This window comes from Hylobates moloch, unplaced genomic scaffold (genome assembly GCF_009828535.3).
Source record: "Hylobates moloch isolate HMO894 unplaced genomic scaffold, HMol_V3 SCAFFOLD_13, whole genome shotgun sequence".
Lineage (NCBI taxonomy): Eukaryota > Metazoa > Chordata > Mammalia > Primates > Hylobatidae > Hylobates > Hylobates moloch.
In genome coordinates this window covers 50,964,235-50,988,482 of record NW_026652288.1, presented here as the reverse complement: position 1 = coordinate 50,988,482, position 24,248 = coordinate 50,964,235, and the positions used below count along the sequence as shown (strand labels likewise).

The 24,248-nt window shown below is 51.0% G+C and overlaps 1 long non-coding RNA gene across 1 annotated transcript in view; it reads left to right on the top strand.

Annotated features, from left to right (window-relative positions):
* LOC131380942 (uncharacterized) overlaps positions 1–24,248 on the top strand; it is a 162,707-nt gene that overhangs the window by 11,475 nt on the left and 126,984 nt on the right. Inside the window, exon 2 of the long non-coding RNA XR_009209254.1 lies at positions 22,223–22,403. This is a non-coding gene — a long non-coding RNA (uncharacterized LOC131380942). The remainder of the gene's footprint in view (positions 1–22,222; positions 22,404–24,248) is intronic.

The following is a 24,248-nucleotide window of genomic DNA, read 5'->3' as shown; positions in this document are numbered from 1 at the left end:
ACCTGCAGGGGTGTGCCCATCAGGGTGGGAGACGGGCTAAGCCGAGTCCCAGCTCTGAGCGCAGGAGCTAGTGGGGTTTCTTCGGAGCGATTGTTTAGTATTCATGGGGCGACGCAATCTCTCCCACATCTGCTTAGCACAGCAAGTCCTGTCATATAACTGTCTCTCGCACTGTCTGTCCATAAAGAATGTCTCGGAATTGGTGTAATTCAGAGAAATTAATGACGACTTTCCGCGGGACGGCTCCCTGGGGGATGATTAACACTTCATCGTCCATCTGATGCGCGGGGCCCAGCGCTCCACCGCGAACATTTGGGCCGTGGCCAGCCGCATTAAAGGTTATTACGGAAAACGCGACCTGCAAACGGGCGAGAGGCATGAGGGACCAGGAGGGGCGGGGGCCGAGGGCGAAGGCGGGGGCGGGGGCCGAGGGCGAGGGCGGGGGCGGAGGAGTCAGATCTGAGCTGCCCAAGTCCGAGATTAAGTTTCCCGAAGTCTGCCCACCTGTGGGGTCTGAGGCTGAAGGAGATTGGGTTTCTGCTTCAGTGACGGCAGGACAGGGAGGGTGTTGGGGAGCCGCTCTCACCCCATCTCCACTGCAGGGGCTAGGGAAGGGAATGGGGACCCTTTTCATGGATGGGCACATTGCTGTTGGAGGTTTTCCCTGCCCTTTACTCCTCGTAGCATTACTGGGTTTTATTAACCTCACCTTACAGGTGATGAAACTGAGGCTCAGAGAGGTTATGTAATGTTCACATGGTAACACAGCTTGTTGAGACGGAGGCAGGATTTGAACTCAGGTCCTTGTCTCATGAGTTCTTGTTCTTTCCACTACACTAGGGGGCAGAAGGTCTTATGCTTTTATGTGTCTACCTCAGCTTCCTGCACATAGGTGGCAGGTGTTTGAAAACGTTTGTTGCATGAACGAATGAGTTATCTTTGCAGCCTCCATTTTCATGATCTGGACCAGAGGACCAGATATCTGGAGGCAGGGAAGAGGATATGGTAAAGAAGTTCTAGTTTGGGCTAAGAAACTCAAAATAGGTTTCCTGTGAGTTACATGCATTCTGCTGGATATTCTAAATCTCTAGAATCTAGAAGCCTGGGCTCTTGATCCTTAATCAGTAGAAAGGAATAGCGGAGGATGTGCGCATGAGTGTGAACAAGTGTGTTTCATGAGTATGTGTAAGTTTGCATGTGATGTGTGTCTGTAAATGTGGGTGAGTTTATGAGTATGTGTATGTTGCATATATGTGAGAGTGTTTGTGATGAGGGGGTGTGTGCATATGCGTGTATTTTGAGGTTATGTGTGTCCGTGTATGATGCATGTATGAGTATGCACCTGTGTATCTGCATGTGTGCAGGTGAATGTGTGCATATGTGTATGTGTGCATGTGGTGTGCCTTGGGGGAGCTGGAAGACTCAGGTGAAGATGTCTTTGACTTATGCCAATCTGTAGCAGGTTCCAGGATGTGGTATGTGGTGATGCTGGGTGGGAGGCCAGGAGAGGAAGGCTGTTTCTACTTGGTTGGGGAGCCTGAGAAGTGGGTGCTTTTGCCCCTCTAGGCACAGGGGGATAGCATCAGGGTCCGGGGTCTGAGATGGAGACTAGGATCTGAGGCCTTCACTCAGGGTTTGAATTGGAAGTGCTCAGAGGCTCTGGTCTGACCTGGGAGGGTGATAAAGAGGTGGGGCCAGGATGGCAGGCTGCCTAGACTGTGCAGAATTCAGGCCTACTCACTTCTCTCCTCTGCCACCCACTCCACAGATTTTGACCATTAGCTTCTAACCAACCTGCACTTCCTAACTCTAGATTCACCCTACTCCACTTTAGGGTGGTAGAATTAACAGAAGTCTTTTTTTTTTTTTTAAGATGGAGTCTCGCTCTGTCTCCCAGGCTGGAGTGCAGTGGTGCTATCTCGGCTCATTGCAAGCTCTGCCTCCTGGGTTCAAGCAATTCTTCTGCCTCAGCCTCCTGAATAGCTGGGACTACAGGCGCCCGCCACCACATTGGGCTAATTTTTTGTATTTTTAGTAGAGACGGGGTTTCACCATGTTAACCAGGATGGTCTGAATTTCCTGACCTCGTGATCCACCTGCATTGGCCTCCCAAAGTGCTGGGATTACAGGCGTGAACCACTGCGCCCGGCCCCCAGAAGTCTTTATGTGCAACCTTCTAACTAGGAGGACCACAACCACAGTCAAAACTTCTCTCTGTCTTATTGGCACTATTCAGAGGTCCAAAACAGTTTCCTGGTCTCTTGGAGGCCACTGGTATACATTCCTTCTTTCTTTCTTTTCCTTTTTCTTTCTTTTTACACAGAGTCTTGCTCTGTTGCCCAGGCTGGAGTGCAGTGGCACCATCTTGGCTCACTGCAACCTCCGCCTCCCAGGTTCAAATGATTCTCCTGCCTCAGCCTCCTGAGTAGTTGGGATTACAGGCACACGCCACCATGCCCGGTTAATTTTTGTATTTCTAGTAGAGATGGGGTTTCACCATGTTGGTCAGGCTGGTCGGTCTCAAACTCCTGCCCTTATAATCTGCCTGCCTTGGCCTCCCAAAGTGCTGGGATTACAGGTGTGAGCCACTGTGCCTGGCTGGCCACTAGTATATATTCTTACTGCACTTCACACAAGCTGAGGTTTTCAGGCCACTTGTGTTGGGAAGTTCTTCCTTGAGTCTAACTTCAGATCCTCTTGTCATGTTTGATGCCCAATAGGCCCAGGCTAAGTTCGTGAAATTAGGGCCTTGCACCTCCATCCCCCCACCACAGAAATGGAGTAATTTCTTCTGGATGGAGGAGTGTGTCTGGAGTATAGGGACACTGAGAGAAGGAGGACTAAAGCCTGGCAGGTCACAGATGAGTCAGACCATTCTTTGGGAGGAGGGCAGTCATCAACAGGACAGTCTCAGAAAAGGGAGGTCAGAGAGCATCAGTTTCAGCCTGTACAGACAGCAGCCAGAGTCCTCAGAGGTGGGAAGATTTACCCAGTGTTCCCTGCTATGCAGTAGCTGCTTCTGAAAAACCCAGGCCCCTGACTCCTGGTCTAGGAGTCCTTCTTGTGCCCTATTTGGAGGATCCTATATTCTGTTCTTATTCTCCTGGCTATATGGGGGTGGGGGAGAGGGAGGAATATTCAGCTAGGCCTGGGTGCTGCCCAGCCATGCCAGCTGAGTCTTGAGGCCTCATTGCCTCACATGCACCATGCCTGTTCCTTCAACTCCCCATTCTCCCGCTGCAGGGTGGTGTGGTCTCTGAGATCCACCTGAGCAGCCATCCACATATTTAGTCGTCCGCTGACCCCAAACGGTTTCATACATATAGTCTGTCTTCAGCCTGAACTATCTCTCTCCTTTTTCCAGACCAGCCTCTCAGCATTTTACAAGATTGTCCCATACTGTCCTCCTCTAGGAAGCCCTCCTTGACTGATCCTCCTGGTTCTGGATCCCAAATGTTTCCTTTCTAAACCACTGCCAAGGTGCTTGCAGGCCTCTTCCTGTTATCTTTCCTGTTCCCCACATACTGGCACCTCCCTGTGAGCAGGGCTGTTTTTTCTCCTCTCTAGGGATCTGCCTTCTTTCTTTCCTGTCTTCCAGGACCCTCTTCCCACACCAGGAGAATCAGTACTGCAGGAGAGATTGGCTGAACCGTTCCCTGTTTAATGCTTTCTGGGAATGGCAGGGATAACGGAGTCCCGCTGGGTCTCATGGTCTCATACTGAGGAGGAGAAGGTGGCGCAGACCCTTTCCCTGGCCGGATCTTGGTGGCTTACTCTGGTGTAGGCTCCCCTAACCCCAGCTCCTGGTACTTCTCCTGCTCTGGTTGCCTCTGGGCAAGTTAACAGCTCCAGGCTGCTGTGCTGGAGCCGCTGGGGCGCTGGGTATGGTGTGGGCAGCGGCAGGCAGCCCCTCTGTGATTCTCAGCTTGGGCTTCTCACCACACCTGACTGCCCCCACTTCCAGGTTCGTGTTTCTCCGGTTTGTGTTTCTCTGGTTTCCCTTGCACCTTCCCTTTCCTTCTCCCGCCCAATCCTCACCCAGCCCACTTATCCGAAGAGCTGGAGTCCTTCCAGAACGTTTCTCCTTTCCTGGGTCCCTCTGGGTTGGCAGTCCCCAGGTGGGGAAGGGGTGAGTGGAGACTGGGTGGAGGCCAGGGTCCTGGCTCTAGTGAGGCACCAGGTCTAGCTCTGGATCAATCGATGCTTTGGCCGCCACCTTGTGGCAGATACGGAGAACTACAGAGTTGAGGTCCCAGCGCTGAAAGTGGGACCTTCTGGAAAGGGAGGAGGAGATGATGGCAGGGGTGTACATTATGAGGGTAGCAAACCTCAGATTTCCAAATTGACATTGGGGTCTCCTAATTCCTGACTGACAGGGAAGTATAAACCTGCCAAGTAGTAAGGACACTTAAGGATGGAGACAGAGAATTAAAACTCTGTCCTTCAGTCTCAAACCTATTGTTCTAATCCTCCTTCCCTAAAACTAAAACAAAAACCCTAAAAGGGCAACAGTCTGAAACTGAAGCAGGAGGAGCTGAGGTCTGATCTGCAGAAGTTCCAGTAAGTCTCAAAGTGTATTTGAGCATCACAGGATGCTCTGCCTGTAACTGTTGCACGGCTTTTTCATAGCTCCTCTCCACCCCAGTCAGTGAGTCTCCCACCTTCTCCAGGTTCCTTCATCCCATAATGCTCAGTTCATTGGTCCTATTCAGAAAATCCTAGGTTCCTTAGCCTTTCCACCCCATCCTGGGTTGTGCCTATGACCAAGATGCTGATCTGGGAAGTCCCTTCTCTGGTCTAACTCCAATCCTTCCTATAGCACTGGAAATGGAGAGAACCACCATACAGATATCAGAGCTGCAAATGGGAAGCTGGGACCCTAAGAAAGTGGGGAAGATGACGAAGGTTCTGAGGGAGGGCTGCTCTGCCTCAGTTTCTCCTGCCATCTTCCTCTTCCCTGCCCCCTTGGATCCTTGGAGATGAAGGGGATGTGACAGAGTGGCCCACCTCACTGGAGAATTCTCTCCACTTGGGCTCCAGGATTCATAGGTACTGGGGGAAAGGGGAACTTCTGAGTTCCAACCATGAGCCTTGTTATTCTCCTCTGTAGAGTGGGTACTGGGGAGAGTGAAGATGGGGATATTTGTCTCTATCAGGCCTTCTGGTCTCACTTAAGAGTCCCTCTGAAGCCTGTTTCTTTCTTTCCACTTAAATCCCAGGCTCTCAGAAGCTCTTATAATGATTCTTGGAGCGCCTATATCATTCCCCCTCAGTCCAGCTCCCTTCTCTGGTGAGCCAAGGGTCACCGAATCCTCCCTGCCATTCTCTCTCTGCTTCCCCTGGCACTTCTTGGAGATCTTGGCCAGGAGCCCCAGCTCTGCAGGCCCCGGTGCCCTCCCTCTGAGGTGCCATTCCTCCCCTGCCTCATTTGCTGCTGCTGACCTTACTGAGTTAAATTAAAAAGCAATGTTCTGTGTGCGGCTCCAGCCCTGTGGAGCTTGACTCTGGGAAGACGAAGACAATTACTGGCCCCTCTGTCTCTCTCTCATCTGGCTGCCTTATAATTTTTCCCCCTGCTGCCTGGTATGCAACATTTATGTTTTTAATAACACCAGAATGGTTTTGACCTTGGGAATTCATAGCAGAATGGGCACTGCAAGAGGCCCCGACGTGATTGGCGTTTGTCTCAGTCCTTTGCAGGGAGGAGGCTCTAGTGCCTCCTGGATTCTGGGGAAGGTGTGTAGGGGCTGCACCCCATGGGGTTTAAGAAGAAATCTCAAAATCCAGAGTGGACAAGGACATGGGAAGGGGGGAAACAGAGGGGGAGGGTGTTGTCTTTTTAGGTTTCCCCTGGAGGATGAAAGTTAGAATAAGGTGTTTGAGAGGTTGGGATGTTTTTCTCCTCTTGTTTTATAGGAGGAATCCTAGATTGGGGATGGCATGGAATACATGTGTGTGGGGGGGACAATGGGGAAGGGGTGGTGTGTGATGCAAGTGTATACATACACTCAGGCCATCAGTCCACAAGCTTGCACATATACCCCCGACACAGTTGGATCCATTTCTCCTCATTTACTCTCAGCTTCTCTAGCTCTTTAGCTTCAAGGAGAGTAGATAAAATGAGGACTAGCCAGAGGACTGAGGTCAGACTCTAAGTAGAACTTACCAGCAGAGGGGTCAGGGACAGAGTCCTCTTCTGGCTTGTAGACAGATTTTCTTCCCAATCCCTCCTACTTTTCTTCCTTTCTCTTTTCTATGCCTACCTCCCTGGGTGGCTCAGCTTTTGAGATGAAAGGAGAACCAGTGGCAGCAAGAAGAATCTGGAGGAGGCATGGGTTGGTCAGCAGAGGGACAGGAGAGGCAAGAAGCAGTGATGGGACCAGGTGAGGGGATGCCTGGGAAGAGAGAGCCGAAGATCACGTGCAGGCCCTCTCCTCCAGGTATAAAGGGCTGTGGTAAGATGGACCAAGGTTAGAACTGGGAAAGGGCTTCTGTGTCTACAGCTTCGAGGAGTTTCTAGAACTCCAGTGAAAAGCCCAAATTATAAATGAAGAGAAGCTTCTTTTGCAGTTCAGAAAGTAGGAAGAGAAGGGACAGAGGGCCAGGTACCTGAGGATGAGGGGTGCACAGCCAGGTAGCTACAGCACACATCTGTGTCCTGGGTTAACAGTCTTGTATGCACCAGTTCCGTATGTAAACATATGGAACACAGTAGCTTTGGCATTGATTGTTTAAGCCAGGGATTTGAGATGCTGTCTGGTTGTGGCGTGTAGGGTATGGTTTTATTTCAGGAGCTGCAGCTGACACAATGGGAAGACCCCTGGGCTGAGAACCAAGAAGTCGTGGGTTCTGGTTCTGGCTCCAGTTATCAGCTGGGACCCTAGGGAATGTCACGGAGGAACGTGGCTATCATCTGCTATACCATGAAGGAAAAGCCACAGGGTCCTTCTGTGCCACAAGCCCCAGTGCTAGGAGAATGAGAAATGGAAGGGAGGCTGAGGAGGGCGATGGCATTTCAGGGACTAGAGAGCTTGAGAAGGGATGCAAGGATTCCTGAATTCAGAAATTCATGAGTTCTTGCTTGAGCTAAAGATGTCCCCAGCCTAGGGCAGCCCAGCCTGGCCTTGCCTGGATTCCAGACAGCACCCAGGGCCGATGTCTGGATCTGTAGGGAGCGCTGTTCTCTGCCGCCCTCCTGTGGCCGCTGAGCCCTTCGCAGGTCGCTGCTAAGATTCCGCTCCTCCGCAGAGCCGCGTTCCTCGCCCCCTGGTGGAAATTGCGTATATTACAAGAAGAGATCTTGGGTTTCTAGCCGCAGCTTTCCCCCAACAGTTTCCCTAGTTTTGGAGGCATTCACAACCTCTTCAAAGCTGGGAAGGTCTTCCAGAGATTTAACACTCTATACCTTTGCCTGAAGTTTTAAGTTCTGGTTTTGGAAAGTGGATAGTGGAGACAAGGGGCTGAGATTGAACAGCGGGCAATTTCTCTTCTTCCTCTTTGGGTTTCATCCTACAGCCCTGTATTCCTAGGGTCGCTCAGAGTTTTAAAATCAGGGTCTGGTGACATTCCTGGAGAAAATGGATCTGGAGTAGACCACGCATTGTGCATCTGGGCTTCTTGGCAGTTGCACTTGAGCACAGTCCGTCAGTGTTCGCAGGGAGATGGATTGGCAGGAGCCAGGAGGCAGGAGGCAGGGATGATGGAGGGAGATGGCATATTTGACAGATGCTGACAGGGCTCGTTATTTGCTAGCTCTGGACTCCCCTCCCACCCACCAGGCTGCCCTTGGCCCTCCCCTCCCTGCACTCAATGCTCATTAGTGATTGCCTGTCTTTGGGGGAGAAACCCAGTGGGCCAAGCTGCATGGGGGTGGGCAAGGGAGGGAGAGGAAGAGTAAGGGGCAGGGACACAAGGCAGATGCTGGAGGAGTCATGGTTGGAATGACTGGGATTTGGAGCTGGGATCTGATGATTACTGGGGTGCTTGGAAGGTGTGGCTGGGGATATTATCCAGGGGCCAGATACTGAGTTACTGGGGGTGATGGGTCAGGAGGTATATTAAAAGGAATTGAGTTCCACTGATTTAGGCACTGATTTGGGGAGAACTGATAAAATAGGAGCTGACCATTTTACTGGGGACTTACTATGTACAGGGTAGGTCTACAGGTGCTATGAGGGGATAAAAGAGGCACGCCACCTATTTCCTGCTCCCCTTCCTGTGTTTTGAGACCTGCCACATCTCCCTGCACTTGTTGCTCCATGTGTGTCTGAGGGATGCAAGGTGCTGCTGGGCTGGGGATGTGGAGACAACTCTCCCAAGCAGTTTGTGACCTTCCCACATCCCCTTCCAGTAAAGCTCCTCCAGTCGGCTTCCCACCTCTCCTCATTCCATTTCTCTTAGAATGTACAAGACATGTAGATATCTGGGTGGGAGAGGGGACCCTTGGGTGCCCTCCCAGAATTTCCAGTGGCTCCCAGTGGAGGAACTGGGTTGGGGGCAGGGGTAAGCCATACTATCCCGAGAGGTCAGGGGAGCAGGCAGGGAGGGGATCTCCATTTGGAGTGTGGAGAATGTTCGATGAGGAGGAGAATGCTGCAGTCGGAGCCCGCACTGCATCTTAATCAGCGCTGCGGAGGCTGTGCCGCGGGCCGTCAATCTTCCACACAAAGGGCCGCCCGCCCCCTTCCCTCTCCAAGCCCTCCGCGCCAGCGCCCCCACAGCTCCATCCCCATCACTGCGGGGCAGGAAAAGAGGCAGAGAAGGGGGGAGACGACGGACACACAGACAGGGACAGAAAGACCCAGTAAATTCAAGCCAAGATGGACAGAGTGGGACCCATAAGGCAGAGTGGTTCCCAGCACTCTGGAGATGAAGAGAGACGGACAGAGGGAGCAGAGACACTGCCAAGTGGAAAGGGAAAGACAGAGGAGAGACAGACCTAGAGACAGGACAGAACCAAACAGAGGAGCATCCAGAGAGCAGACAGAAAGATTGAAGACTCACACAAGGACAGAGCCACCCAGAAACCAGCCATAGCAGAGCAGCCACGGACACAGAGGCATGAGAAGGTCCCAGGCCCAGGGAGAAACTGAAAGCCATGTACCCTGAGCCAAAGGCACACTGACCCAGGGCCAGGGCCAGGGCCGATAATATACCAGAAGTGTATCAGTAGACTGAGAGAAGCAGAGAAGGGGAGGGAGAAGATGGGTTTCCAAGGAGAAAGGAAATGAGAGCGATGGTGGGGAGGCAGTGAGATGGGGATTCTGGGTTGAGGGCTCTGCTGGCCTTCCAGGGCCTGGGACTCAGGTGGGTGGGGAGGCCCATATGTGTGAGTTTGTATGTGTGTGTGTGTGTGTTGTGTGTGTGTGAGCAGGAACCTGGCAATTCCAAGCTCTTCAAAATGCCAGAGTTGTCTGGTGCTGAACCAGACAGCCACACACCCTCCCTCTGCATGGACCGCTTGGAGCAGTTATGGTGGGGTGTGGGGGAGAGAACAGAAGAAAGAAGGAAGTTAGAGAAAGACTGAGAAAGAAAAAGAATGGCAGAGCCCCAGCAGAGATCAGAGGGAGAGAAAACGATATTGAAAAAGGGAGTGGAGAAATTGGCAGAGGACAGTCAGAGAAAGACAGAGGTGGAGAAAGAAATATGATGGAGGCAAGAAGTGTGCGTGTGTGTGTGTGTGTGTGTGTGTGTGTGTGTGTGTGTATAAAAGACAGGGAGCAGAGGGTGCCTCTAACTGCAGGAGGGCGAGAGGGGCATGGAGAGAGAGGGGGCTGTTGAGAGGGAGGCAGACTAAGGGGAAATGGGGAGGGAAAGCAGGCAGGGCACCTATCTACCTGGAGATGCTGGGCTGGAATCAACCCAGCATCATGTTTACCTGATGAAACAACCCTGCAGTGAGTTGGGGAGGCAATCAATGAGTTTTTCTTTCTTTTTCTTTTTTAGGGTGACCTTGTCATTTTCTTTAAGTACAAAGAACCTATTCCAATGCATGCTATCTCCTTTAACATAGCAGGTTTCAGCAGCTGCTGCAGGTGCCTGGGTCATTCCTGGCAATTTCTCTTTGGGGATCACCTTTAGAGCCTGCAGTATAGCTCTGAGCATCTGCACCAGAGGCAAATTTGTATCCTTTAGGGGTAGATCTAATTTTTGAAAACAGCCTAAGTGTTAGGAATCAAGGCTGGAGAATCAGGTGAGGACCCAGCTGGGGAGCAATATATCCAGTTAAAAAGAAGGTGAAAATGGGAAGACATAGAGGAGGGTGTGCCCTCCTCTAAAGTGGCTCTGAAAGGCCATCCTGAAGGGGAACCTTGCAAGATATGACAGAAGGAGATCTTCCAGTGGCTGCTTGAGGGCCAATTTCATTTTTCTGTCTGTTTGTTAAAACCGGGCAGTAATGCTCCCAGGAGCATTCACAACCTGGCACTGGAGGGATAAGGCCTGGCATCTGATGATCTTGGGCACAGTGGTGCTGGCCTTGGGGATCTTACAGTCCTCCTCCCTGCCAACATTATGTTTATAGGTGCAAAGTTACCCCGTTGACATTCACCACAGCAAAGATCAACAAGTGCAAATGACTAGGGCAAATTCAGAATCCAAGCCAGTTAGTTCATCAGGGAAGGCTGCTAGGAGTGGGGGAGTTAGAGAGGTGTGCAAAGAGAAACCCAACAGGGCATGGAATAGATTAGGAGAAGAGCAGGAGTACCTCTGGCTGATAGTGCTGAGGTAGGTGAGCAAACCATAAATGAGGCTGGGGACAGCTTTGCTAGCCTGGAGCAACGGGCTGGATTCAGGAACCAGCATGAAGGGGAATGGAAGGGGGCAGGTTTTGAAGTCAGGCTGGGTGATCTGACTTTGCTGAGAGAAACTGGGGCCCAATGGGGATGCACTAACGTGTCAGGTAGAGTGTGTGTGTGTTTGTGCACTCACACTTGTCTGGATAGGTGTGTACTTAAGTTTGCATGTTTTTTTCTGTGTGCATGTGTAGGGGCATATACATCCAGGTGGCTTTGTGCCATGTGGCTTTGTACCCCAGGCTCTTGTCTATCCATCTGTGTGACTGGCATGTGGCTATGCCTGAATGCATTTGTTCATTTGTGTGTTTCCATGTGGTCATGTGCGAATGGTATCTCAGTTGCTTTTTGTGTATTTTATTTGGCTACGTGTGGCGAAGGGCAGCGTGTGTGTTTTGCGTGTGTGTGCGTGTGTGTGTGCGCTCGTGTCTGCAGGAGAAGTGGGGCCGGCAGGGAGCCCTGGCTACCCAAGCATTGCCGTCTGTCTCTCTCCCTCCACTGGCTCCATCTGCCCTCGCTGAGGTCGTGACAAGGAGGTAAACAGCAAAACGGAAAACAGCTACGGCGGGAGAAACAAGAACATTGTAAGCCCGGCGCCGACTCCCCCTGCGGAGGAGAAAGGGACATGAACAGCCAAAGGGACGGACACTCACACACACACAGACGCACACACTCACTCTTGCGCACACAGGCTGCTCCGCGGACACGCTTCACGGAGCAGGTGTGCCCACGTGCAATACCCTCCTGGCCCACAGGCCTCCGCACGCACAGGACACACACACACTCGCTCCTGGCCTCCCTCCCGCCGCCCCTCCTCTGAGCCCTGCTGCCCGGCCTTCCGCACCTCCCAACGCCTGCAGGGGTTGGGGGCGCTGGGGCTCGGGGGTCTCACTCGGACCTCGGAGCCAATCGCCAGATATGTAATGGCTCCTTTGGCTGTGGAAAGGGGTGTGCGTGGGTGTCCTCTCCTTCACTCTTTCCCCAGCCCCGTCGCCTCCCACCCCCCTTCCGGCCCGCGGCAGTTTCCGAAATCGCCCGGCGGCCAAGAATTCATTAGCGGGGGGCGGATGTAAATGCAGTGCGGTGGAACATTTTAATTAGGCCTGAACAATAAACAAGCTAAACGAGGCGCGCAGGGCTCCCTGGCGGGCCCTCAGCCTCCTCCGCGCGGCGCGGACTCATTACGGCTGCAGCCAATTTCATGCCAGCGCCGAGCACTGGCTGGGCCGGGAGTGGGGTTGGGGGTGGGGGTGCGATCCGGGCCTGCAGGGTGCGGAGCGGGGGCGTCCCGGGGCGAGGGCAGTGGGCCGGTGCCCGCCCGCCCAGGGCCGCGGCTCCCGCATTTCTGCACCATCCACCTGCCTTTTTCAGTGTCCTTGAGATGACGCTCCCTCCCCACACCACAGCGGCCGGCTGGAGCGTCTAGCTTGCTTTTTAGGGTCTCTCTCCCGCCTCTTTTCCACCCCCGCTCCCTCTCTCCTTGCGGTTGACTCCAGCTCCCCCTCGGTGCCCGCAACCCTCCTTTCCTCTTTTTGCCGCAGTCTCCGTCTTTCTTCCACAGGGTCTCTCCCTCCCCCTCTCCCCGTGGTTGTCAGACTTTCTCCTGGACTTTCTCCGCCCTGCACCGCCCACCCCGGATGCCGAGCGTGGTAGACTCTACAGCCGGGCTCCTCGCTGCCCGCCGGCGCTGCCTACACCCCCCTTGGGCTCCCCTCCAAGGTCCCCTCCGCTCGCCCCTCTGCCCGCTGCCGCCGCCGCCTTCCAGGCCTCTCCCTGCCCTCTGTCTCTTTCTGCCTGGGTTCTTCCTTTGGGCCGTCTACCCTCGGGTTTCAGGTTGGGCATTGCTCCCGCACCCTACTAATTGGGGCTATTCTGGACCGATCCAACCAGCGAAGTCGAGTTTGGCTCGTTTCCTTCTCTCCCTTTTTGCGAAGCTGCAGACATTGCTTGCTGGCCCTCCAGCTCTGCCAGAACTTCCCTGGTTCTAGGTGGCTGTGGGTCTGTGGCTAAGTTTGAATCCCAGCCCTGGGCCTCACCATGTGAGTCTTAACCTGGGCTTGCTCAGCTGTAAAATGTAGGAAATAATTTTAGGTGCTTCATGTTGTGGGAATTAGCGCCGTGATAATGAACGTAACATGCTTGGCACATGGGACTTAGTCTATTAGCTCTTCCCTTCTGCCTTTCCTTAATCTGCTCCTCTCCCTAGCCTGGAGTTTTCTTAAAGTGTTTTGAGGAGAGAAAAACCAAAGTCACAGACTTTATAGGCCCCCCAAAATTGAATATCAGAAATTGCAAATGGTTCAACGTAACAAATGCACTAGGCTCTGATTGCAAGAAGTGCTGTTGAGTGTGTACAAGAAGGGAGGACCGGGATTGAACTGAACTGCAGAACAAAGGAAACCATGTGGTCTGGCACACTGGACTGAGCAAATTAAAACCTAAGGGACACGTCAACCTGCATTAGTCCTGCCTCAGCTGTATGGCTGCCCTCTTAGAGCTGCAGAGTCATGGGACTCTGTCCTCTTGGGGGCTGCAGTGGATCTAGGAGTCCAGCTCCCCCAAGACTCCTGCACCAAGGCAGGAACCAGACTCCTAGAACCTCATACCATCATACTTCTCTCCCATCTATACATCTGACACACACACACACACACACACACACACACACACACACACACACACGTGCTTTGAGATTTTTTAAAGGCAAATTGCAAAGTGTGGGCCTGGAATTCTGTCTCTGCTTGAGTTTCTTTCCCTAGTTCCCTCCTGACTCCTAAGAGGCAGAATCAGCGAGTCGCACACCTTCCCCTGTGTGTGCTGCCCATTGTGTTGGGCACTGAGGGGAGATCTAGAGGGAGGAGCACAAATCCTGCCCTGTCGGAACTCCTAGGCTCATGGTAAGATGAGGCTGGTCGTCAAGACCAGCCAAGAGGCATGGAGCTCTGGGCACGCCCTCAACAAGGGCTTATCAGTCGAGTTGGTCAGGAGCAACTGGAACAAGTCCTGTGACTCTGGCATTGGGGAGACCGGGAATGACCAAATAAGAAAGGATGGAGGAAGATCTGAAGGAAGTCTAGGAGGGTCCCTAGAGGATAGGGAGAATGGTATTCATTTAGTTAGCAGAGAGCAGCAAAACTGAAAGAAGGGAACTAGCAAGTTAGAGCTCTCATCAGTGAAGTGCATTATCTTGGGGTAAGGGATGGCTAATGTGAACCTTGGAGGCAGATAGGGAAGGAATACATAGGGGTGTGTGTGTGTGTGTGTGTGTGTGTGTGTGTGTGTATGTGTGTGTGTGTTGGGGAATGTGTACTGAGGAGACCGAGGCGGGGAGGATGCAGGGCTTGGGAGGGCAGGTTTGCTGGGCTGCAGCAGAGAGCCTGGGCTGAGATGTTCTTGAAGACATCTGGGATAGGGTAGCAGTGGTGGTAGAGGTATAGGACAGCAATGTAAAATGTCCTGCTGTTGTAGCTCTACCGTGATCCTGGGCTGGGTAGGCAAGATGCTAGGAAGCCAGGCTGACTTCCTGGGCCCTGATATGTCCTCGTCGGGCATGAAGATGAATGAGTCTGGATTTCACGGGCTAGTGAACCATGGCTAGGTGGAGACAGCTGCTCAGGCTATGAAATGTGGGGAGAGGCCTCCGGAGGTCCCCAAACAGAAAGAAGGAGGAGATAGAGCTGGGGACGGGGATGGGTAATGGGAAGATGGAAGGCTTCAGACCTCTTTTCTGGCTATCTCCTTTACTCACTCCTTTCATGGATTGAATTATTCATTTTAAAGCTAAAAAATCTTCAATAAATTATCTAGTCTAGACTTTCACCTTCAAAGGGTTCGATATTACTTTCCCATTTCACAGGTGAGGCTACACAAGTTAACCAACTTGATCGAGATCTCCCAGGCAGAACAGGCTGAAAAGGGCATGAGGAAGCAGATTTTTTGCCCTGGGTAGGGGAGATGGGGATTAATCTCTCCCTATGCAATCAGGCTTTAAAATTGGCTGCTTCCCAGGACAGAACCAGCAGGAGTTGGCATCAGAATGCAGCAACTTGATTCCTGGCTACTTACCAGTTCCGTGACCTGAGGCAAGTTACTTAACCTCTCTGTGTCTTTATTTTATTATCTATAAAATGACAACACTAATACTTGCTCCCGTGGCTTGTTACTGGGAATAAAATGAGATTTATGCAAAAAGAACTGTGTACAGTTGAATCTCAGTTTATTAGGCTTTAAAAATCATCTTCCTCTTTGATATCATCCCAGCTTATTCTCTTCATACCTGCTAGGGACATCAGTCTTCCTCCTCCCAACCCCTTTGCACTCTCTCCAGCCTCTCAACCTGGTATTTACTTCCCTCTGATCTTGCTTCATACTTTCAATCTCTGTTTTCACTCTCCTATGCATGTTTCAGCACCAAAAGGATCTGTTTACACTCTACTGATTTATATGCTGAATTTTTTTTCTCTGCTTCGGTTTCTTGTCTTTTGTGTCTTCCTTCTCACATCCCAGAGAGCAAGACCCTGTCCTCTCCTGCCTTTGCACTCCTTCCCTCTCTCCAGGACCGGGTTCATAGGGTGCGTCCAAAGAATGGACACAGACGCAGAGAGGTTAAGATAAAACAGGAGAGGGAGGGCTTGGGGAGAAGCCACCAAGCTGCATGCAGGGCTCTTAACCACATGCTATGCGATCCTTGAGCAGGGCATTTGCCAAGATCTGGGGAGGGAAACAATCATCTTCCTCCTGGGGTGAAGGGTGGGATGGGAGTTATTTTCCTAATGTTTAGAGAGGCTTTTTTGTCCCATGATGTGGGACACATCACCTGGAAGCCAATCCCCCAGAAAATGAATAGCAGTTGAGAGACGGCTTTCCTTTTCCCGTTTGGGGTGTGTGTGTGTGTGTGTGTGTGTGTGTGTGTGTGTGGTAGGAAATGTGTTGTTGGAGATTCTATATCATTTCATTTGCCCTAGCATTTACCAACCCTAACTCAAAGGAAATCCTTTCTAAAGTCTATTCTACATTTCTTTTGCTGACAGTAAGCCCTCCTCTTTAGTGGAGGTATTATCTAAAGTCCAGGATCTGGTTCAATGTCTTTTGTAAAAGATGTGTGTATGTCGGGGAGGGGAAAGTAAAAGATGGAACTTGAAGAAATGGAATGACCCAGCTCCTGGCTTTAATTACACATAAGCCCTGAACATTCTGAACTTTATTAACCTCTTAAGTGTCCACAGGGGTGGGATGGACCTGGTGGGTTTTGCTCCCTGGTCCTCTCTGCAGGGCGTCTCTGGAGGGTCCCCTCTCTATGCTCTTTGCCCATCCCAGCCTTTGGCTGCACACCATTTCTCCTGGCCTCAGGTGGTGCTATAAATCACGTCTCCCAGAAAGGAGGCTACCACCTGCCTATCCAGTCCAGGTCTCACCAGCTGTCTTTATCTTGCCCAAGATCCTGTGGTTCTTCCTTTCTGCAAATCCCATATGCTTTCCCTAGCACCACTTTTTTGGATAACCTGATTAGCTGTTTTGGAGAGAGGGGCTCTTTTTGCGGGGACCCCCTTCTCCTCCTAAGTGTCTTACTAATTACAAACAGAGAAAGCCTGGTCTGTGAAGTTAGCCTGCCCCCAGCTCCCTGGCTTGGTGGAGGGAGCCAGGAGCTAGGGGATTTAAAGTGCAATTTCCTGTACCCTTTTCATTTCCTGCTGGGGGTTGTGGAGAGCAATAAGCAAGGTGGGTGGCAAGGGCCAGAAGGACGGGCCAGGTGGGGGATGGGCTGGGGGAGCCTTCCCCTCAGGTACTCTTCTACCATCCCCTTTTCTGGCTCTCGAGGTGAGTTCTTTGGAGATGAAGCACCTGCTAAATGAGGACCTGGAACTCCTTGCAATCTCCCTCTTACCTCCCCAAAGTAAGGGAACGGAGTAGAGAGGAGTGGGAAATGATCCAGGGGCCGATTATTGTAATAATAGATGATACCACAGGAAGGAACCTTGGAAATCAGTTGGATCCCTTGAGGTTTTATTTTAAATAGAGATGGGGGTCTTGCTATGTTGCCCAGGCTAGGTCTTGAACTCCTGGGCTCAGGTGATCCTCCTGCCTCGGCCTCCCAAAGTGCTGGGATCACAGATGTGAGCCACTGCACTTGGCCTCCTTCAGGTTTCAGATGAGGAAATGGAGGCCTTGAATAGGGCAGGAAACCTGCCCAAGGTTATGTATGTAAGTGGTGAGCTGGTGTGGCTGGGATTTAGCTAACTCTCATGATTCATTGTTGGGTGCTCTTTCCTCAGTCAGAGTCAGAGTGGGCTGTGGGTCAGTGATGTGCGTGTGTGCGTGTGTGTGTGTGTGTGTCTGTGTGTACTGGGGAGGGGGGATTAGATGGGAGGAAGTGGGGTAGGGAGCAGGGGATCTGGGGAGGTACCTGGATAGCAGGGGACTCCGGGTCCTGAAATGTTCACTGTTTGGTAGGTCCTGTGGAAGAGCGCAGGCAAGTCCTGACTTAGGGAAGCTTTTGTGAGCTGGCTCAGGAAACAGATGTGTGGAAAAAAAGGAAGGGAGAGGGAGGAACTGTGGCCCTTGGAAACTATTAGCCCCACATCTCTTCTTCCCCTCTCCACAGTCAGAGGTGGATGAGGTGGGGGAGGGGGCATGGCAGAGGACAAAGGAGCCAATTATTGAGTGAGTGGATTAATTGATTAATTGTCCAGAAGCTTCCAGTGCTCCCCAACAATGACATCCCCTCCCCCGACCCCAGTCAGGCATGGCCTCGGTTGGCCTGGATTATTAATTAGGGCTTGAAGTCATTTAACGATGATTTCATTATCGACGTGCTGTCCGTCTCGGGCTCAGCCCGGTTGCCAGGGCGACTCTGATCGATTGCCTTCCGGTCTTCTTGGCTTGGCCGGCTGCTTCCTTTCTGGAGCCTGGCTGTTGGCGAGCACTCCCTAGCGGCCCCCTCTGGTATTGCAGAGCTTCCCGGTTGCCGGCTTGAGAGACTCAGGCCAGGAACAGAGATCTACAGCTGCCTTGGGGGTCTTTCAGCTACTGACTGACCTAGCTGTTGCCTGGGTACTGGCTTTTCTCCTTTTCTCCTAGGTTGTGAAGTCCTTCTGATTCTGTCCCCTGGCCTTCTACCCATACCCCTATGGGATGGGTGTAGGAATAGGTAGGGACCTCAGTTGTTTCCTCGCAGCCTTTCAATTTGCCTCTGGGAGGCCCAAATAAGCTGTGATAAAGTTCTTCCTGCTGCTAAGCAGACTCCTTAGGCTCTGGCTATCCTGGGACATCTGGCCTCTTGGACCTTGCATGAGGCTGGCAGGGAAGGAGTGGGGACAATTTCCCTTCAGATTGCCTGAGTTAATGTTCTTAGGGTCTTCCCTGGCCCTGAGAGGAGCTGGGGGAGCTGGTCTTTTGCAGAGCTCAGCTACTTCCTCAGCCTCAAGAAAGCTTGGGGAAAAAAGGCAGGGTCCAGGTTGTCATGCTAAGTCTTAGGTCTTCAGAAACTTGGCTGGTTACTCTATCTCTGGTCCCTGAAAACCTAGATTCATGCACATTCACTGGTCTCAGGATCTCTACTCTATGCCTCAGTTTCTCCTTTCATGGGTTTCATGTATATATTTGTGGGGTCTGTTAGTAGAGAGTTGCTTGAAGGCATTGGTCATGGCTTCTCAGTAGGTGTCTACATTGTTGACCCCAAAGTAATGGGCATCACTGGTGTCTTATCTCCCTTATCCTTTGCATGCTGCTAATTTCATTCTCAAATGCAGATCTCTCCTCAGTCCTTACCTTTCTTTACTCCTCTCCCCTTGACGCCTGACCAAAGACTGTCCCCAGCACCCTCCCCAGAATGTGCCTCCCTTGCCTGCCTGCCTCTATTTCTCCTCCTCCTCTGCCCCACTTCCCCTTCTACTGGTTGTGCCAGGCTGCATTAGCTCTGAAAAATTAAGAGCTGGGCTTCAGGCCTCTCTGGACTGCAGCATTTTGGGGACAGGAAGGCAGGTTGGGTTGTCATGTCCATGTAGGGGTCTCTGTGAGCCCCCCAGGTTGGCTCTGGGAGAGAGCCTGGGGGCTCTGGCAGCAGCCTCACCGTATCAGCTTTCTGGGCACATCCGCCACCAAGCAGCACCTGAGAGGGGAAGCAGCTCAGCAGCGAGCTGAGTGAGATTGAAGAGGATCATAAAGAAAATATATATCCCCCTCCCTGGCCTCACTCCCTCCTCCTGCTCTACACTTGCCTCCTTCTCTCTCTTTGTCTCACTCCCTCCCCCCTTTTCACTGCAACCCTGTTTTCTTTGTTCGTTCTTTGCCTCTGTCACCCTCATCTCTGTCAGGCAGGTCTGTCTGTCTGTCTGTCTGTCGGCCATTCTCTCTATCTCCTTGACTCCAGATATTTTTTGGTCTGAGTTTTTCTAGGACTGTGTCCACCATCAGCCCTTCTCTTTCCCTCCCCGCTTCCCTCCCTCAGTCTCGGAGGGTCTCTCATACCATCACGTCTTTATGGGTTTCACTGTGTGTGCCTTTTAGTCTCTCCATCCACCTCCCCTCCCATCTGTCTCGTTTGGCTGCCTCCCCATCGCTCTTCGCGTCTCTCTTCCCATCTCTTGCCCTCCCTTCCATCTCTCCTTTTTGCTTCTCTTCTCCCTGTCTCTTTCAGCGTCTTCTCCTCTCTGTGGCTCACACCCCTGCCTGCCTCTCATCTTCCCCCCTCCCACCCCTCAAGGTTCAGATACTTCATGCGAAATCACCTGGATGGGCTCCAACTGTCAGGGTCCCCCATTCTGTACCCCTTCTCCCAGGGAGATTTACAGCCCCAACTCGGCATCTTCTGCATTCCCCCCCAGCCCTGGGCCAGTTCTTTTCATTACCTGGTGATTATCTGGGGGCCCTGGCATTTCCCCCAGCCTCCCACCCTCTACCCAGCAGGCAGTGAACAGCACAGAGAGAAAGGAGAAGGGATTGCTCTTGGGACCAGATGCAAGGACATGGAGACCCTCCCCCTGTGCCGCCCTTCTTTCCCTCAAGCAGATGCACATCTGGGAAAATCCCAGCTTGAGGCAGGGGAAGACAGCTTAGGACTGTTGGAGCAGACATAAATCAAACACCCAGATGCCCCTCCCCTACTGTTCTGTCATTACAGCCATCCTTCCAATTCCTGCCTGTCTCCTTTGCCTCTAGGCATCCTGGCTCTGTAGTCTTGACTGGGGCCACTCATCCACTACCCAGCGTAGTGCCAGGCCCAAAGGAGGTGCTCAGTTAATGCCCTTGGTTCATGTCTAATAGAGAAGCACTGTGGCAAAATCAATGTGATGTTTAGGTTTTTCACAGTTGGCAATTCTTTCTGAGATCTGGAGCAATTCTCTCTGCTCTAATTCCAACATTATGTCTTAGTATATAATTAGTATAGACTGTACTTCCAGGGTCTTGCCTCTACCCTTCTCCTCCCCTCTCTCGCCTCCATCCCAGTCTTTCTTTCATCTCATTTAGGGTGTAGAGGATTAGCAGCCCTATTGAGTAAAGGCAGCAGTACCCCTTTCCCTTGAGACCAGTGGCTTCTTGAGCTGATCACTTGTCCATTCAGCCCTTAGTCTCTAGGCTGACTCCACCTATTCCGTCCCTGGGAGTCCAGTCTCGTCTGTTTGAAGATTGCCATCAGGGAAGGAGGAGATACCTTCCTTTGGTCACCTGTTTCGGGGTCTTGGAAGCCCTACTGTTTGAATATCTCCATTCCAGAGAGCAGGAAACTCTGTAAGCAGGGACTATATCTTTTTCATCTTTATTTCCTCCATCACAATAATCAATGAGTAGTCAGTTAACATATGCTGTGAATGCTGAATGACTCTCTAAGGAGATCTCCCACAGTGAAGCCTAAACCATCTCCCTTTTAATTTTATCTCCGGGGTGAGGGACAATGTGGGTAGGGGGATGAGAATTGGGGGATGATGGTAGAGGAACGCAGTAGGGGTGTTTCGAGAGAGACTGGGGGCCTGGTGCATCTATCCTTTTTGAAAGGGCTCCTGAGTGGAGGTTCTTTATCTGCACCTGGGACTGACTCTCACATTTTATTTATTTTTTTTTTTTGAGACAGAATCTCCCTCTGTTGCCCAGGCTGGAGTGCAGTGGTGCAATCTCAGCTCACTGCAACCTCCGCCTCCCAGGTTCAAGCGATTCTCATACCTCAGCCTCCCCAGTAGCTAGGATTACAGGCATAATCCACGTCTGGATAATTTTTGTATTTTTAGTAGAGACTAAGTTTCGCCATGTTGGCCAGGCTGGTCTCGAACTCCTGGCTTCAAGTGATCCGCCCACCTCAGCCTCCCAAAGTGCTGGGATTATAGGTGTGAGCCACCATACCCGGCCCTGACCCCTGTATTTTCACAGGCAAGGCACCAACCCCTTCCCAGCCTCTCCTTCAACCAGTCAGGACCTCTTCCATATCCAGTACTCACTTGGCACACATACTTACTTCAAAATCCATTTCCTGGCCAGGCGTGGTAACTAACTAATGCCTGTAATCCCAGCACTTTGGGAGGCTGAGGCGGGTGGATCACAGAGGTCAGGAGTTTAAGACCAGCCTGGCCAACATGGAGAAACCCCGTCTCTACTAAAGATACAAAAATTAGTTGGGTGTGGTGGCTTACGCCTGTAGTCCCAGCTACTCGGTAGGCAGAGGCAGGAGAATCGGGTGAACCCAGGAGGTGGAGGTTGCAGTAAGCCAAGATTGTGCCACTGCACTCCGGCCTGGGTGACAGAGTGAGACTCCGTCTTAAAAAAATAAAAATCCGTTTCCTGTTGCCTGGTCTCCAACCAAGCTCCATTTAAGCCTCCACTCCACTGTCTCTCCAAACTGGGTGCCCCTGCTTCTCCCATTGCCTGCCTCCGGCTTTCTTCCTGGATTCTGGGCTATGCCACCTCCTTCACATTGTTCCTCCCCTTTCCTAAACCCCCTTCAAAAGTTCCACTACTTCCAGCCTCCTTGGGGTCCCACTTCCTGCCCTCTCCCCCCACCAGAAAAAGACCATGGATAAGTGATTCCTCATGGTTATGGGGTTGGTAAGATAACTGAGACAGCCAGGGAGGAAGAAGGCTGAGCAGACTGGTCCTGGAGTGGTGCCAGTGTAGAACCCCTGAAGGCTTTGAGCAGAGAGCATTCCATGGTGCCAGGGCAGAGCTCTGGATTGAGGAGTGCAGACCAGAGGCCTTGTGGGCCTGAGGAGGGTGGGTGAGTTTGCTGGGGGTGGAATGATTTGGGGCCTACATTCCATTCTACTCCAAGCCAGAAAACTTCAGTAGAGCTGGTCCTAGGAACATGTAAGCTAGTGGAGGTTATTTCCTAGCCTTCCTCCTCCACCATCCTTCCCTCCTTTTTGCATGCCCCCATTCCTGGCTTTCCCTTCTGGCCTGGTTTATTTATTTAGGGCTTGCTTTATTTATCTTTATCTCTCCCACAGGGCCCAGCACATGGTATGTGCACAGACATGTTGTTTGAATGAATGAAGATTTTCCCACCTGGGTCTGCTGCCTCCTTCATGTTTTACCACCTGGTGTCACTTCAGATTCTGAAACTATCTGTGGCTCATCTACTTAGGGAGGACACTGATGTGGACATTGCAGAATATCAGCTCCAGTTTGGTAAGGTGGTGCACAATGATGAGAGAGAGGACTTTGAGGGTTTTCTTCCTAGGTGCTCAAGTAGCTAAAAAAAAAAAAATAATAATAATAAAATACAATAAAAAACAAGCGGTGGTGGGAATTACAGATTAGCTATAGGAGGAAAGATTACCAAATTCTGTTGGGATGTGGCTGCTAGTGGTCTTTAAAACACTGAAGGCAGGCTTGTCTCAGGTCCCAAGTATATTGCAAATGAGCCAGCACTAAATAAACCTTGAAACCTGATGGCTCTATTCTCTCTCTTGGAATCTATCAATTTTATATACATGATAGGCATATTTATTGATTGATAAAGGCTTAGCGGAGAAGCCTGAAATAGGACGGCCTTCCTTGGTCTCCAAGAGGCAGTTTCCTTCTATCACAAAACATGTTTAAAGCTCTTTAATTTTGAAGGTCCTTGGAGTCTTAAATTGTTCCCCACCTCCCACACACATACACTTTCGGCAATACCCCCAATACCAGAAACCCAGACAACACCTATTCATGTATGACACCTGAGTTATTAACTATATGTGGCAATAGTTTAATTCTGGGTTCACTTTCTCTTGCTGTCCAGTGCTCTAGGAAAACATCTCTATTATCAGTTAACATGTGAGTCTCCAGAAGGCAGGCTCATTTCAATCTTAGTTTAAGCAAAATCATGTGGAAAACCCAATTTCCTTTAAAAAGTATATTCCAAGTTAATAAAAATAATTTTTGATTTTTTTTTTTGGTTTGTCTTTGTCACTTTTTCTTTTTTTTTTTTTTGAGACAGGATCTCACTCTGTTGTTTGGGCTGGAGTGCAGCGGTTTGATCATGGCTCACTGCAGCCTCTAACTCCTGGGCTTAAGTGATTTCTCTGCCTTAGCCTCCTGAGTAGCTGGGAACACAGATGCATGCCACCATGCCTGGCTAATTTTTTGTATTTTTAGTAGAGACAGGGTTTCACCGGGTTAGCCAGGATGGTCTCGATCTCCTGACCTCGTGATCTGCCCACCTTGGCCTCCCAAAGTGCTGAGATTACAGGCTTGAGCCACTGTGCCCAGCCTAAATCTCTAATCTTTTACACCCTCCCTGGCTTTTCCCAGTTCCTGTTGTGATTCTGTTTGGAAAATCTAATTCTGATTCATTCTGGTAGCCCATCTAGTTTCTGAAGAGCTCTAGAAGCAGAAGCCCAGGTTTTCTGATTTGTCAAGTTGATAATCTTTTTTTGGTGTGATAGAAATGTTAAGAGTTTCCAAAATTGGATTCTGACTAAAACTAAACCTGTGAATGTGTCAAATCTTGAATGAAGAGACTCGGATTTAACTCTGCCATTTCTGAAGTTGTCCCAGAGAGGCTCAGAAAAGCCACCTTATTCACAACCGTTCCGAAATGACACCAGATAATAGGAAGTATACGTAGCCTCTAGAGAAGCTTTGGATGTCTGATTATTTACCCAAATCATAGCACAATGGTACTAGTGTAGTGTCTGCATGTAGCTGGGACTGCATAATATGGAGGGAAGAAAGCAAAAATGTTTTGGTCTGTATCTAGATGAATTTTGTCTACATCTGGATAGATTTTGTCTACATCATTTTGGTGTACATTTGGCCTGCAGTGGTTTGGTCTACATCGGAATGGGTTTTCTTGGAATTTGGCCTCTGCCCAGCTAGAATGAGATTTAAGAGTTGCAGCGCTGGGGTGGTAGGGTAGGTAGGTGAATTGGAGGAGGTGGCTGTGTTTCCCCTTGGTCTCCTGAGCAGTTTGGGGGCTGTCATAGTTTTCAAGTTCAATACTTGGTTGAGCTAGTAATATTTATTGCAGAATTATAATTTCTAGCCTAG